A 6,000-nucleotide genomic window follows, 5' to 3' on the forward strand; every position below is an offset into this window, starting at 1 on the left:
TTCTTCATACTGCTGTGACTGAACATCAGCTATCATGTAATGAGATAATCAGCCTCATTTAATCACTGCACAATATCATCCGTATAGAGCTTTACACAAGAAAGACGATGGTAACCTCATTTTGAGAGTGTTGCAACGCATTCCAAGAAGCTACCCAGTACTTAGTTAAAAGCTGAAGCAGAATGTAGCTGTTAAGTTGCTGAAAGGGACAATGGCTGTGCCCATGTTACACATGTGGTGTAGCAACTGCACTGGTTGCCAATTAGCTACTGAGCCCAGTTCAAAGTCTTGCTTCTGACATATGGCCCCAACAATTTAGGGCTGAAAAATTTGATAGAACTCCTTCTGTGTACAGATATGATTAATCACTGAGATCATCTGAGGAGAACTGTAGGATGTTATCCCTTCTGGGAGTCTGTTCTTCAGAATAGTCTCTTCACTAAAATATTTTCATGATAAAAACATATTGTCTCCTCTGAAACAAGCCCAACTCCTGATTCTTAATGGGCCCAAGAACTTGCTATGGTATCTTTTAGGCATCTCTGGAAGACCCTTTTGTTTATCAAAGCTTTTCTTGTATATCTATTGGATGGACATGTATTTTGTTTTACTTCCATCCATTTTAAATAAATATGGATTTGTTGCTTTAACTTTAATATAATTTGAATAGAAAGTGGTATAAAAACAGAATAAACAAATAATAAATTGACATAGTATGCAACTATAACTCTCAAGTCCCATAATATAATTTACAGATGCAGAAGTAAGAAAATCTGGCAACCAAAGGTTGCATACAATCTTCGCTTGGTTTTCCATGCAAAGCAACTTAGTTTGACAATATATCTGCAGGTATGTCACCCAGAAACTCTATAGATACAAATCCTCCAAATTTTGTTCTGATACTGAAAAAGCAGATTATCCTCTAAGTCAAAGCAAGAATAAGAGAAAATGTACTGTAATATGCAACTGCTGCTGTGGTCTTCAGATTATCCCCTTAGACCCATCTGCTTTGGCATTGATGAATATATCAATGAGTCATCACTTCTTCTCAATGTGGGTAGCATGCTGGTCCCACTGCCAACACAGTCCGTAATTTGTGTGATTTGGTATATGAGTTTTTATGGCATTTTGAAACTTTTTATTTGTGTGCTTTTCTTTTTCTGCTCTTAGATTAACATATATTAGATCCTTTCGCTATTCCTCTGGGCAGCTATGATGTATCTTTAAGTCCAGTGTAATAAGATCATAGGATGGCTGAATCAACAAGTTTGGTCCAGAAATTGACAAAAATTAGAAGTAAAAAGACTGGCGGTAACCTCAAAAAATTTTTTATTTCATTGTCTTCTAGTCTTCTCCAGATTTTCTAGAATATGTCATGAAAAATAATATAAAATATTTTTAGATTTTGTCAATGGTTTTATCTCCAAGCTTGTTTCAATTTAGTTTCTAAACGTTTCATTATCAGACTAGGTAAGTAACATCGGCAGCAGCAGGATTTTCTTGTCCTCTTCTCCTTAGCTTATAAATGGCTTGTGTGCCAGAAGTCATTTGCCACAAGACATTTATAAGCTAAGATGAAGAGGAACAGAATATCCTGCTATTGATGTTACCTTGTCTGGTAACGAAACATTCAGAAACTAAATTAAAAGAAGCTTGGAGACCAAATCACTGCCGAAATCTAAGACCCGAGCTATAAGTATTTTTTGTTATTTCAAAATAGTTTCATATTTACTTTTTATATCTAAAGAAAGTGTTACTTTGTAATTTGCAATTAGTGTATTTCCTGCCCATCACTGTGTTTTTGCTTCAGTAATCTAGATGTCAGATTTTGTCTTGTGAGTTTTTAATCACTCGGGGTTTGTCAGAGTTCCAGTTCACAGAGTTTTCTTTATTTTTTACTAGCATTTTGACATTGACCAAGTGAGCCTGATATATTTATTTTTATAGAAAACATTTATGTCATCTACTCTCTTAATGGCTATGAGAAACCTGCTAGGCACATTAAAACCTCATTATCTTTCTTTAAAAAACAAAAACATAAACTAACCATAATAGATATAGAGGACAAAAGTTAAAACAGTAACATTGGTCTCAGATAATAAACATTTTGGGTAGTACTGTGCAGCATTTCTGTTTCGGTTCCAACAAGGTAAATTTAGAGCCTGCAGGAGGGTGATAATAGCATTTGCCTGCAACTCCTTAATGCAGTTGTGCTTATTACTTAGATTGCACAATAGCTTGTAGTCATAATCCTAGAAAAATATATCACTAATTTAAAGAGTTCTATGTTATTAATCAAAAGCACCTGTGGAATTGAATCTGAAATGGTTTTAAATACCCTCCTAAATTTGAGGCTTGCTTCAATTCCAGCAGTAACTTATTCTATAAAATGGGTCCCGAGACAGAGAAATCTCAACTGATCACCAAATTTGAGCATATCCATAGTAGGATCTGCAAAAGATGTCCTACTGACCATCCAAGATTATGGGATGAACTGTAGAGAAATACTTAATAGGTCCTGTAAGTAGCTTAGCTTTAAACTGATAATATTATATATACCATTGAATACATTCAAGTGGACTCAGAGCAGTAACAGTAATAAAAAGTTCCTCCTGGAGGAAAAACAGGATATAAATATTATAAACAAATAAATGTGAGGATAATGTGGGAAATATTAAGTACTGAAGAATTCATAGCTCAGAATTTTTTTTAAAACAACAATGGACAATATTCATAACTTTTATGCCCAAAATTCACTTTTAGTTCTCCCAAGTGTTCTTTAGAATACAGTAGTATACAGTTGAGGTTTTAAGATGAGTAGAGATACCTTTTTGATAAAGTGTTAAATAATTTAGAATGTCCAGTCCTTGCCGATCTCCCGATAAAGTGTCCAACTGATTCTGATCCATTTTCTATCCACCCAGGCCCTGTCGTTCTCCAGTTGTAGCAACATCTTTATAGCAATGCTGCATAGTGACCATTACCAAAGGTAAAGAAAAAAACCCTGTAGCTCTGATAATAGAAATTATCATTTTTTAATTTCTTGATTGGACCAGATAACATTGCTTTCATGCACACTGCTTTAGGTGATTACAGTGTGTGCAATGAAGCAGTTTCTTAAGAGGTAGAAGGTATCTAAAAAAAAGTTAGCACTGAACAGCTGAATTATCTTCCTATCACTCTTAAAAACTCTACTTCATGGGGTTTTCATTTGCCAGATATTTAAGCTACTGTTAGTTTCAGCTAGCTACTCTGATATTACATCACTTTATATTAAAGTGGTGTATTAAAAACTACATGTACAAGATGCAATAAGCCAAATATTTGAGTACTTACTTTGAAATCAACACATTTACCATATAGTGTTAGGAAAATGTCAGGTCTGAAATGCGCAATTGAATTACAGTATGCCAACCAAAACCGCTACCTCCTTTTGGCACTGTCCATGGTGCTGATCCTTGGTTTATCGCTGCTATGTTTGCTTGAGGGCTGGATATCTAATGACTGTTTTGATCCTATTACTTTACATCATATCTAAATCGTGAAGTTGGTGTCTATAAAATTATGGATGGCAAACATTTCATCATTCCCCCATCATTTGCTCTCAGTAAAGATTTCCTGTCCTTACTATGTTCCATGGAACTGAAGTTAATATTCCTGGGTCGCCATGGTGATAGTGAGCTCTGTTCCTAAGAGCAAGACAAATTAGGCACTACCTCATTAGCCTGAACACTCTTCTAGCTTGCAGCCCTATGCAATTCCTCTTTGAAAGATTCAGAAAAGGATTAAGGTTGGCATGATTATATGTCATTACGTCACAGTGCCTTACTTCTCTAGTTCCTTAATGTTTCTCCCACTGTTTAACGATCACTCTGCTACAGCACAAGTTCAGGGTGCCTGGCAATACTGCTGAAATCAAACAAAATTTGACCACTAGCTTTAGTCAGAATAAAAGTGGCATTCCCAACCTTATCTTTTCTAGTAGAGGCTGCCTGTGGAAACACTTCCCTATCTAGGGGACATTAGGTGCCTTTTGGCATTAACTGCATCATTACTTGTTCCCCTACCCTCTGCATAAAATTTGATTTAGGTACTTATCTACCTGACAGCTTCTAAATTATCATAATGACTTGTTCTTGATTTTAAAGTAAATAACAATGAAGAGGATCCGAAACACCCCCTCGATTACATTACCAAAACGCACAACATCCGTTTAATGTTGTATGCATGCAAGGCGAACACAAGCCAAGAGGCTTTGTCAAAAACCACAAGTTTGACGGACCCGGAACTATCTGCATTTATTTTCTAACGGTTAGTTCCCTTCTCTCACCCTCCACGTGCAATGCTGGGTCTGGGGGACAGAAATCAACCACGATTCCTCCTCTCTTTCTGAAAAAACAGAAATGCCGCTCTCGGAGTTCAGCGATCGGAACTATTGATTTCCCCAGTAGCAGAACAACAGATAGGAGTACACACACCCGAGGGCACACACCCCGTTTCACGCAGTTGTTTTCGGTGAACAATGCGTGGCTTCCCAAACAAAGGAAGAAACATGTTAGAAATCGTAATTGGTCAAATGCCTCTCATGCACCCCCGTCCCCGTCCTATTAATTGTCAATAAAGAAGTAGGAAATCGATCGCTTTCTTCGTTATGTAACTGTCATCCCTTTCCCTAAAAACATAACTTTGAGATCGGATATGCTTCCACGTGCACTATGACAAGTTGAGGGTCGCAGGAACAAAAGGTGTGTTTCTCTGAAACATGCACAAGATCGGAATAAACTGCACGGCGATACCTGTTTGCTGCACGTTTTCACTCACTCGATCATGATTTTTCTCCTTCGGAACAGAGCAGGCTCATGTGTCGCTCAAGAATGGAAGATGAAATGGTTAAAATTAAGAAAGAAACAGAAACAAAAGGAAACGAGAAGGAAGAATCTCCGGCTTTTACAGAGACCCAGCGCTGCTATTGGGAGTTTCCATCCCCTGCCGAAGTCTTGGCTCCAGTCAATCAGTTTGGTTTTCCCCACGAGAAGCCGACCGGGGCACACGAGGCGAATAGAACTGGTGCCCGCTTTGCCCAGGCAGAGTTCAGCGGGAGTCGCCTCCAGGAATGGGAAAGATTGGAGTGGAGCGAGCCAGAAGAACCGAGCGCTGGCAGAGAGAGAATGGACCACTCAGGGACACGTCACGAAAGCCTGCGGTTTCAATGAATTCTACTCAATTTCAGGCGAGTGGCTGCTTGGATCTCCAGGCGAGAGCTTTAACAAAGCAAAGCAGGAGAAAATTCTATTCAGTGCCATCTAGCGGCTCAAGCCGAAATGCAAGATAGGGAAGTCGCCCCCCCCCTTGCTCCCCAGGCCCCTCTTTAAAAAGTAAGATGTTTCCTTTTGAGTTAAAAAGAGGCTAAATGGGAACTTTTCTGCCTGAGCGATCAAGCCTCTCCGTTTCCTTGGAACAGAACTGAGGCAAAACCTTTGTGTATATGTAGTATGTGTGATAAGGCTTATGGAAGTCAGCCACATTTCCTCTCCTCCTACTCCCAAACTCTGTACTGCATATAGTGGGTCCCACAGGACCAAGGAAAAGGAGAAGACATTAGAAAAGAAAAGTAAAATAAAGCCACACAAGTGAACATAATCCAGGAAGAGGAATTATGTGCTGGGTGGGTTTAATAGCTTGCTTGAAAAGCTCTGGACTGAACAAAATCGGCTTTTCTTTCTGAAGTGAGTCCTGAGGATGCAGCACTGTCAAATTTCTAACACAGAAAGGGGTATCCAATCCCAACCCTTAAGTAGCTCTCTGCTTTCCTCATTGTACACTTTCGTGTGACTCTGCCTGGGTCATAAATACATTAACTCACAGCTTTTAATACTGATGTTCAGAATGAACACTGACTCGCCAAATTCAATAGCAGCAAATCCTTGATTGCTGGATTCTAGAGAGAAGAACATCATGGCTTCAAAATCTAAGGGATTGGTTTGGACAAATCTCAGCAGC

General features: G+C 38.6%; 1 protein-coding gene across 1 annotated transcript in view; it reads right to left on the minus strand.

Moving 5' to 3' along the window:
• KCNJ6 (potassium inwardly rectifying channel subfamily J member 6) overlaps window positions 1-5,001 on the minus strand; it is a gene marked incomplete at its 3' end in the record, with an annotated part of 140,597 nt that extends 135,596 nt beyond the window's left edge. The window contains exon 1 of the mRNA XM_081952198.1: window positions 4,797-5,001. The remainder of the gene's footprint in view (window positions 1-4,796) is intronic.
• Window positions 5,002-6,000: the final 999 nt, after the last annotated feature.

Source organism: Natrix helvetica (assembly GCF_964273705.1).
Source record: "Natrix helvetica genome assembly, chromosome: 4".
Classification (NCBI taxonomy): domain Eukaryota; kingdom Metazoa; phylum Chordata; class Lepidosauria; order Squamata; family Natricidae; genus Natrix; species Natrix helvetica.